An 11,372-nucleotide genomic window follows, 5' to 3' on the forward strand; every position below is an offset into this window, starting at 1 on the left:
CCTAGCATGACTGGTATTAAAAATATTTGTGACAGTTTACCTGATCCAACTAATGTTCATGCATTTGTGGATGCTTCAAAGGGATGCATCAAATATGCTCAATTAACAGGACCTGATTTCAAGACCATTCTGATGCATTGTTTAAAGCTCAGGTTTACTGAGGAGGAGCTGATTAATGACATTAAGTCACTGTCATTTAGCAACGACACCCTCCCAAATTTGAATAGCGATGGAGCCAATGTCTATTACTGGGCACAGCACAATAACATTGACACCTTTTATCAGGAACTGAGGGAATTCCTACTTAAACTACAGGCTTCTCGGAGCTGCAGATATGACCCTGAAGAGCCGTGATTCGTGTTTGTCTCCAGTTTTACTAGGGCCTGGACTGAGCATGCAGGCCTTGGATCAACCTTAGAGTCAGACAGGAACCTGTTCATATGAACTTGTCTGCAAAATATGAATCCTCAACATGCACAATCTCTGCGGTGTAACCTCTTTAGTAAGTCTCCAACTGAGTTTGCTTCTAGGGTGCATGAATTAGAGGCTGCAGGCGCCCTTGCCATTACAATACAGAAACCAGTCCCCGCCATGGCTAGCACCCAGTTTAAGAAGAACTTGGAGTGCCACTAATGTCACAAAAAGGGTAATTTTGCTCGTGAATGCCATAAGAAATGGTGGGATGAGTCAAAGTGAAAGAATGATGACAGAAAGGGTCAGCAGCCCAAGGACGAATTTCAATATCCTGGTAATTGGCAGGCTGTGCCAGCTTTCCCACCGGCACCAGCACCTAATCAATAGGAGTGCCCACAGGACAGGACCCTCACGGACACTGATCCGAACCAGTTTGCAGATTTAAGTGTCACCCTAGCTAATGATTTTTGTTCGCTTCCTGTTATTGATCTGCTGATCGATAATCGTTCTTATTAATTTCTGGTGGACTCTGGTGCCACCTATTCATCCTTTAGCTCACACTGTTACACTGGTCCAGTGTCTGGTTAGTTCTGTGGGAATTTCGGGGATCCCTGTGGACTGTCCTAAAACACACTCTCTGCCCGTTAGAAGTCCGGATGACCCCTCAATTTTTTTGATGCATCGGTTTGTAGTTATTCCTGGTTCTCCATGTAACCTGTTGGGTCACGATTTAATGTTTAAAATCAATCTCTCTCTCTCTTTTGAGCAGGGCAAAATGACGATCCATTCTGGACCAAATATCTCTATGTTTACAGACGTGCTGGGCCAACCTAGCAACACAGCAGACCACTCAATACTTCCTGAGCTGGAAGACATCCCTAAATCACTGTGGGCCACCCATAATAACGATGTGAGATTTAACGATGTGGGATTTATATTTATATTGTCCTCCCTACAAGTGTTGACTCAAGCACAGTACCCCTGTTTACTGTAAACAGTATCCGCTATCTCCTGAAAAAGAAACAGGTCTGTCACCTATCATTGACTCACTGCTCGCCCAAGGCGTAATCATTCCCACTGTGTCATCCTCCAATACACCTTAAGCCCGGTGCATAAACCAGGTGGTAAGGGATGGAGATTTACTCAAGATCTCAGACGCATTAATGACATAGTAGTTCCTATAGCCCGGTTGGTGCCTGATGTGTCTGCCATTCTAACCATTCCTAACTATTACTGCACACCATCACTATTTCACTGTTGTCGGTAGGCAATACACATGGTGCCAGCTCTCCCAGGGCTTCCTGGACTCCCCGGCTGTGTTCTCTACTGTTGTAAGAGATGCATTGGCATCTTGAGTCCCTCCAGAGGACTGTGTTGTTATCAGTTATGCAGACGACATCCTCTTGTCATCAACAATGCAGGAGCGCTGCGTGATGGGGCCCGGCTCACTACTGGAACATCTAGCCCATCATTTGGGTTTAAGGTTTCACCATCTAAGCTCCAGTGGTGCAAGCCATCTGTCACGTATCTGAGGCTCCTGCTGTCCACTCAGATGACTGTCAGGCAGTCATATATAACATCCCTCCGCCCAGCACAAAACAAGCCATGCTGAGTTTCCTGTGTCTGGTTAACTATTGTCACCAATGAGTGCCGGATTGTTCCTTTCATGATAAAGTCCTCAGGCAGGGCTGTAGAAAAGACTGGAAAAGACTGCACTGAGCCCATATTTCACTCATTTAGGACTCTGAAATTGGCCTTGTGCTTGGCCTGCCGAATTATAATCTGCCCTTCCACCTTTACCATTTCTGAAAACAGCTCCACAGCCGTAGGTGTCCTGCCCCAGGAGCACAGTGGCAGTTATTGCCCTGTGGCCTACCTTTCCAAAACTTTTGATTCGGTAGTTCAAGGCATGCCGGCCTGCTTACACGCTGTGGCTGCCTCGGCCCTGCTGATCACTGATCCAGAGAAATTGTCACTGTCTCATCCTATGGTTCTACACACTTCACATCAAGTTATTAATATTATGAATAACATTCAAACACAGCACATGACTACACAGCGGCGTTCAGGCTATGAAGCCATCCTCTGCACCACTCAGAATTTAACCATTAAATCACACACAACCCTGAGCTCACCTACTAATGTGTTGCGATCACTTTTGACAGCGCTAGATCATTCTGATGACTCTGTGCCCCACCACTGCATGGAGGCTATCCTTGAGTCCTCAAACATGCGCTCTGATCTGTCTAGCATGCCGCTCAAAGGTGGCTATCACATTTTTGTAGATGGCTCATGTTTTAACCCATCTGACTCCGAATTTTCCTGTGGTTATTCTGTCTGACTTACAAAAGTGCTTTGTCATTTACTCATAGAATATATCCAAGTACAGTATAGTAGGTTAGAATTAAACATACCAATGAACTAGAATACTGTAGAATACAGGGATGAATGCTGATAACTAGAAGTGCAAAATACATAAGGTCTATCTTAAACAATGATAAGTGCTATAAACAATAAGGGCTAGAGTTTGTTAAAAAACATAAACAATACCCTACAATAAGTATTAAATTAGTCAGTCAATATGGGAGCCATGTCAGTTATGCTTTATACATTCTGCAAATAGATGGGTCTTCAGTCTGTGTTTGAAGACTGCAAGGGACTCTGCTGTCCAGACAGCAAGTGGGAGTTCATTCCGCCATCTTGGAGCCAGGACAGAAAATAGTCTCGATGCTTGTCGTCCATGAGACCTGAAGCAAGGTATTTCAAGCCGAGCCATACTTGATGTTTGAAGTACTCGAGGTACGGATCAGGCTTTGACCATTGACCCATGTATGAAAGGGCTGGTCCAATTTTTGGCTTTGTAGGCAAGCATCAAGGTTTTATATCTGATGTGTGCAGCTACAGGAAGCCAATGAAGGGAGCGCAGCAATGGAGTAACATGTGAACTTCGAAAGATTGAAGACCAGTTGTGTTGCTGCATTTTGGACAAGTTGTAGAGGTTTGATGGCTCTTAGAGGAAGACCAGAAAGTAGCGAGTTGCAGTAGTCTAGCTTTGAGATCACAAGAGACTGCACAAGCTTCCTGTGCACAGGGTAGCTTCCTGTGAAAGAAAGGGTCGAATCCTTCATCTAGAGGAGAGAGGGCACAGAAAATTCCTTGATGAGGAGAGTGTGGAAATGAAAGTATTTGTAACTGTATCCAAAGAGAGAGAGGATAGAAAGTCAGGGTGAGGAAGGGTGGACAAAATAGTAGAAGTAAAGGAAGAGGGAGTTATGAACTGCAGATTGCGACAGAGGGAGGAGGAACATTTTGGAGAGGACTGGATGGAAAGAGAAGGAAGGGAGAGAGAAAGATAGAAAGTGATGGTCTGAGAGTTGGAGGGGGGTAACTGCGATGTCTGATGTTGTGGTGGTATGGGTAAAGATCAGGTCCAGAACATTGCCCGCTTTGTGAGTCGGAGGAGAGTGGTTGAGGGTGAGGTCAAATGCTGTCAACAGTGGAAGGATGCAGGAGGAATGCAGCTTGTCTGATGGAAGGTTGAAGTCACCAAGGAGAATGACTGGATTTCCTTCAATGGGGAATTGACTCAGAAGGATGTCGAGCTCATCAATGAAGTGATCTAGGGAACCTGCAGGGTGGTAGATGACAATGATAAGAAGTTTGGTGGGGAAACACACTGTAATGGCATGAAATTCAAAAGAGGAGATGGAAAGTGTAGAGAAGGAAAGTGGAGTGAAACGCCACTCTCGAGACAGTCCGAAATTTGTTATATGATTTCATGCTGAGGGACTGCCCCTCGGCTGCACCACATACCAATGAAGTACTCCTTGGCCCTGTATGTCAATACACTTTAGCATTGGTATTATAACTTGATAGATATCCTATCTGCCTATTAACATCCTTTTGCAGACTCTTTGCTCCTTTCTCTCCTTGTTTTCCTGATAAGCGCATGCAAAACCTTACTATAGGAATAATGGGCCCCATTCGTGTGATAATATTGGCATTGTTTTCAGTCTCAAAAGGTACAAAAGGGGGGATAGTGGGCTTTCAGATTCATTAACAACAGTGTAATGGTAAATTAGCTTGTGTGGTCTCCCTGGTAGCAGCAGGAGAGGTGGAGCCAGGGAGGGACTGTCTGCTGTGTCAAGCATTCCATACACCCTGGGTACCAGTCCTGGTAGATGATGTTATGGCAACAGCACTTAATCATAATTCATCTGACTGTCAAATCAATATGGGAGTAGAGTTTTTACTAAATGTATCTAAGGCAGTAGCTGCCAGTGGTAATCTCCCCGCATGGGCCTTTGATGGTGGTTCATGGCCGGACCACAGGACAGACTGCGACATTGGCATTAGTAAACGGTATTACCCCAAATTCAGAAACATGACCCTAGCAGTATTACCTGTGACATGTACCACCTGTCTATGTTCTGCAGGCTTACCTGATGGTCCTTTTTAGGCCACACACTATGTAAAAATGAGGTATGGGCATTAGGCACGGGACTGGGCAGATGCACAATAAATAATATAACAGGCACACCGTCTCTTTGCTCTGCAATCCTGGGCACTGGAGCATCTGCAGCTATCATGTGGGTAGGCTGGAGTATGCCATCCTACCCACTTTAATTGTTAGTCATATCCATCATCAAATTCCCTGGAAAGGATGTTGTACCCCAGGATTAACTATCCCATCTGTGGTCATATATACACGTTCGCAGTCGACATCTAACAGGGCTAAAAGGTCTGTAATTACTGGCACCCCTAATAGGTATGGTGGGTATGTACTGGCCAACCCATGGACTAACCCTGGAGCGAACGTGGGTTGGAGTTTGTTCCTGGGAGGAGGAACTACTGCAGCCCTAAATAAAATTAATGGATTGAAAACACCCTGGCATTGCTCAATGATGAGGTAGATAAGATCTGTACCACTGTCTTGCACATGAAGACCACTATTGCTAAACCTCCAACCACCCATGATTCTTGGTTCAGTTGGTTAACTGACCTTGTCGGCCCTTGGGGATCTAGGCTCATAAACATATGTTTTTCTGTACTCCTGATTATTTTGTTGATTCTTGTTTGTGGACCTTGCTTATTGTTACTGCTGTCTTCTTTCATAACTCACATTTCTACCTCTGTGATTAATCATGCTAATGTTGCTTTGGTGCCTGCATATGAGAAAGGTCTATATACTGATATGTGAGTCCTTTGGAATCAAAGGGGGGAGTGTTAGATACTGGAGCCTTTATGTCTTCAGGCACCCAGAGCAAGATCTCTGCCTATCAGCCATGACATGGCGGCTTGACCGCGAGCTGGTCACCCGAGGTCATCCGCTCCCTCTTCTTGTCTCCTTTACCCCTCCCTTTCTCTATCTCTCTCTCCTTGTCTCTCTTTAAGCACAGGAGTGGCTCATGGTGGGCACGGGAACAGCTCGTGGCTCGTTCATGCAGAGAACATCTAATCTTTACTAACCTTGTCTCTTTCCTTTCTACGTAGACCCTTAGAACATGCCTCACTTTTCCCCGTCGTCCTGTAGATTTAGATAGTAAATATAGGATACATATATATTCTGTGCTTTCCTCTAGATAGTGCCCTGTAAGGGAAAAATGCTTGCTTAAAAGAAGAAATCAGAAAATATGTGACCTTTATGTGACCCTTGCCCCTTTCTTTGACCAGTCTGTAAGGAAGGGAGAATAAAGAAGTGAATAGAGAAGTGATGATGCAGCTGATGAAAAAGCAGAAGAATGACAGTTATTGCTTAGCTGTTGTCGAGCAGATTTAAAATACCAAGAGCTAACAGCAATGAAGAGCTAACAGCAATGAAGCACGGGGATGTTTCGCAACCCCCCTGGGCTGCACTCATGAGATTAGCACATGAGAAAACAGCAGGAAGTGGCAGGGTGATATATACTCATGTAAGAGAGAAGTCAGGGGCTTCTCTCCATCGATGCATAAGAGTCATAACCAATACACATCTGGCTTGAGTCCTATTGATTTTTCCTCCACAATTTGGCATAGTTGGTAGGATTGCACAGCTCCAATACTTTCCAATATTGATATGAAATTGATTGTTTGATGCCTCTGATTGTGTAAAAAAAGAGATTTTTGTAACCCTAATGGGTTAATAACGCATTTTATTGATATCTTGATTTTGATTTTATTACTGATGCAGTGATGGGTAACAATAAAAGTAAGAAACAAAAAGCTGAAACAACTGCCTCGAAAATGGAACTCGCAGTTATGTACAGACGTGGAGAATAAATATGGGCCAGATGTAATGGCTCAAATAACATTATGGATTAAAGATGGATTTCCACTGGGAGGTTCTATGGGGATAAATAAACTATGACGTATACAGTATAATCTGATGGAGGCAAAAAATAAAAAACTGATTACAGTTGATTGGGGAGCATGGGAGAATTGGATGGGGGAGGCAAAAGAGAGCGAGAGAAAAAAGATGGAGGGGGATGTTAACCGCAAGTTTCAGGTGCTTCAGTCTGTGCAGGTGTCCAAGGTTGACCCTGATACCGTCTCCTGCCCACTAATGCCTCGCATTCCGCCGGTAACAGCGGCCCCTGCAGTGCCAGCTGAGAACTGTATCAGGGAAAAAACAAACAAGGAAAGAGAATGAGGCACATCAAGCAGCCCTCACAATGTATCAAGCTGTTGCAGGACAAAGAGGCAGAGGCCGTGGTCAAGGACGAGGCCATGGAAGAGGAAGAGGAAGAGAGGGCTACGAGCAGGACGATGGCAAAAGAGATGACTGATGCTACATGTGTGGAAAGAAAGGTATACAAAATCCAGACAAGCCATTCACCCAGACAGTTGACGAACGAAATGGGTGTATGGCGTCAGTTCTCCTGCAGAAGCATGGAGACAGAAATAGGCCAGTTGCTTACTATTTCTGCAAACTAGATCCGGTGGCCGCACGCCTGCCACCATGCCTAAGGGCAGCGGCGGCGGCTGAAAAGGCCTTGGCTGCATCATGAGACATCGTGGGGTACACCCCACTAACCCTGCTGGTTCCACATGCTGTACATGCACTTCTTAACAACCACAAGACATCACACCTCACTGCACAGCGATGGCTAAAATATCAAACCGCATTGCTGGAAATGCCTAATGTAATGGTTCAGCAGTGTACAACGCTGAACCCATCATCCCTCCTTTCTACACCGTAGGACAGGGAGCCACATGACCAGGATGAGCCCCTCGAGAATCCTGAATCAGGGAACACAGGGAAGCTGCAGGTCGGGTATGCAGTAGTCACTGCACATAGTACTGTTAAGGGAGAACTACTCCCCTCACATTATTCAGCCCAGGCAGCTGAACTGATCGCGCTAACAGAGGCCTGTAAAATTGCTAAAGATAAAACCATCACCATTTATACAGACTATTGCTACGCCTTTGGGGTAGTGCATGATTTTGGCATGATTTGGAAACAGCTGAAATTCCTCACTAATTCAGGGCAACATATTCAGCACCATCACCTTGTTGCGGCCTTGCTCGATGCGATCAGCTTACCAACTGCTATAGCTGTGTGTAAGTGCACAGCCCATACTAAAGGCATAGACGAAGTGTCAAAGTGCATCCCATTTGCAGTATATTTGACACACTAAATGACATATAACTGAATTGGGATTTTCATCCCATTTGCAGTATATTTGATACACTAAATGACATACTTGTATTGGGATTTTCATCCCATTTGCAATATATTTGACATCACTGAAATACATATATTTATAATTTATTATGTATGTATATAATTTGTCATTTTATATATACAATTGATAATTTTATATATATTCAAAATATTTGAATCACCACTCTACATTGAATATATAGAAATCTACAACTCATTGTCACTAAATTTCAAAGATTTATTAATATAACACACACACACACCAAGGATGAAGTTTAAATGGAAAAAAAACACACACAAATATAAATTATTTTAGCATCTGCAATATATTTGACACGCTACATGACATATACCTGAATTGGGATTTTCATCCCATTTGCAGTATATTTGACACACTAAATAATATATATTTGAATTGGGATTTTCATCCCATTAGCAATATATTTGACACACTACATGACATATTTGAATTGGGATTTTCATCCCATTTGTTTATATATTTATAATTTTTTATGTATGTATATAATTTGTCATATATATATATAATATTTTATACATATTCAATATATTGGACAGTATATTTGACTCACCACTCTCCACTGAATATATAGACATCTGCAACAACTCACTGTTACTAAATTTGGAAAAGTTTATTCATATATTATCAATACTATACAAATGCACATCTAAAATGTAGAAAATTTATAAAAACAGAAGTGAACAAGCTCAAACACACAACACACAAGTGAACAAGTTTACATGTAAAAACACACATACATAAATACTTTTACAACAAATAGGGCTCTCCTCACAGCTTTTCTTGACACCATCCCACGAATGGTATATTTTCCATGCCATATGTCATAATTCAAATATACTTGAATCGGACATCATCCCACATATGGTATATTTTCCATCCCACTTGCAGTATATTTTTCATAATTCAAATATACTGGAATTTGACAGCATCCAAATATGGTATATTTACCATCCCAGACGCAATATATTTGACAAACCAATTAAATGTAATTTAATTGTGATTTTCATTCCATCTGCAATATATTTGATTTATTATGACTCACCAATAATCTATTTCTGTCTTTGTCTAAAGCCATACTGCTGGTTACTGCTGATCTTTAATAAGTTGGGCACCAACTGTCTTCCATCAGTTCATCTCACCAGTAATCTATTTCTGTCTAAGGTCATATTGTGGTTAATGCTGGTCTTTAATAATTTGAGCACCAATTGTCTTCCATCAGTTCTTCTCACCAGTAATCTATTTCTGTCTAAGGTCATACTGCTGATCTTTAATAAGTTGGGCATCAACTGTCTTCCATCAGTTCATCTCACCAATAATATGTTTTCTGTCTTTGTTTAAGGCCAAACTACTGGTCTTTAATAAGGGGGACCCAGATTTAGGCAGTGGCGGTGTTAGTTTCAACATATCTCCAACAAATGCAGAGATCAAATCTATTTTGGAAACCTTGGAACATCCCACATGCAGTATATTTGACACAACTAAAATAGATTTTGATTGGGATCCCACTTGCAATATATTTGACTTGTTAAAATATAGTGGAATTTGACACCATCCCACTTGCAGTATATTTGACAATTAAAATAGATTTCGATTGGGATCCCACTAGAGCCCTAAAAGATACACATCAAGGGTTAGGGTTATCATTTCAGGAACAGGACCATATAGGGTCACAAGACTTCATAGGTGGGATGTATGAGGCCTCATGGATGACCTATTGGAGCAGTGTCCCCGTAGCTCATCAGAAACAACAAAAATGAACTGTTTTATAGGGTGTCCAAAACAAGTATATGAGATATGAATGGAAATATGCTTGGAGTGGGATGTTTACAAACACTATTTAGGGAGGTGCCCAGACTTTGCCATGTCAAAGGGTGGCTCATCTGGGTGCCCTGAGTAATATATCAGAAGGTCGGGTTGCTATACCCCTTCCCAAGCCAAGAAAAAGAAATCAACAAATTTATTCTTGAAAAATGTTTGCTGCCTGCTCCTGAGTTTCTGTGTCCTTTCAAATCTGCACACGATATAGGGAGAAATCTTCTGGGCTTTTGTAATAGAAAACAACACACTATGGTCTGCACCTTTCACACACTGTCTCATGGGTTATCCCTTGCAAACATAAATCATTTTTGTGTCAATCTGACCTTTGTAAAGGGTGTCCAAAACAAGTATATGACATTTGAATGGGAATATACTTGGAGTGGGATGTTTACAAACTGTGTTTAGGGAGGGGCCCAGACTTTGTCATCTGCGTGTCCCGCATAACATATCGGAAGGCCGGGTTTCCACATCTTAGGGAAAACTACTTCCTGTTACATAAACTCTAGGCATCTGGCACTTTAATATGTTGTCTCTGGAGCCTCCCTTACACCCCCCCCCTCCCCCCGTGAAATCATGTGACTCTACAAGTGAGGGAAAGCTACTTCCTGTTCCTTAACATCTAGGGGTCAGGCACTAGTGGACCAATGAACGGACCATCCCACTCCAAGTATATATGACACCATTCAATATGTTTGATTTGGGATTATAGGTTTCTCTTTGCTCAGACTGTTTCAGGGTGTTCAATCTATATGTGGAAGTAGGGTCTGGGAGGGGTGAGGGGTAAGAAAGCGCAAGAGCTCCCATAGTGAGTCCCAAAAACCTGTATATTGATCATGGTAATCAAATCAGTTAAGGGCAGTAAACATTGTCCAGACATTTACTTAACCTACCGCGTATTGGGATCCAAAATGAGCTCACAATCCCTTTGTGCATATATGTGTCCAATGGCAGTATATAAGAGTGGGGCCCAATCCCAAAAAGTGTATATAGGGACTTACTATATACAATCACATAGTTTTGATTAATTTACAATTTTCTGTGTATGTCTAATTATCATCAGGTCTACTAATAATCTCCTATATTCAAGTTCCTGCTTTTATAGGAATTCCACTTTTCAGTACCTGCACAGAAACTTTGTGACCACCACTGACCATCCCAGAACTCGACTGGGCTTTTAAAACTCAAGCAGGAAAACACACAGATAGTCTTCCGTAGACTTCTGCAAGTGTTTTAAACTGTTTAAATTTTGCTGTGATTTTTTAACATGGGTAATGAAAAAACAAGGGTTACTTCTTTTTTACCCACAGATAAAATCAAGCATACTTTTTACAGGAACCAATGAATAAACTTTAATTTTTCCAAACCCTAATGACCCATGGACTGCAGTGAGGACATCGACACGCTGCTTTCTAGTCATAAAGAATAAATGCGCATGTTGAGCTGTATGGATAGCTTTTG

At 42.3% G+C, this 11,372-nt stretch overlaps 1 long non-coding RNA gene across 1 annotated transcript in view; it reads right to left on the reverse strand.

Annotated features, from left to right (window-relative positions):
• The window catches only part of LOC118242836 (uncharacterized), a 56,694-nt gene that overhangs the window by 22,409 nt on the left and 22,913 nt on the right, over nt 1-11,372 (reverse strand). The gene's annotated exons all lie outside the window — the stretch shown is intronic.

Source organism: Electrophorus electricus, chromosome 3 (genome assembly GCF_041902795.1).
Source record: "Electrophorus electricus isolate QZ-2024a chromosome 3, ASM4190279v1, whole genome shotgun sequence".
Classification (NCBI taxonomy): Eukaryota; Metazoa; Chordata; class Actinopteri; order Gymnotiformes; family Gymnotidae; genus Electrophorus; species Electrophorus electricus.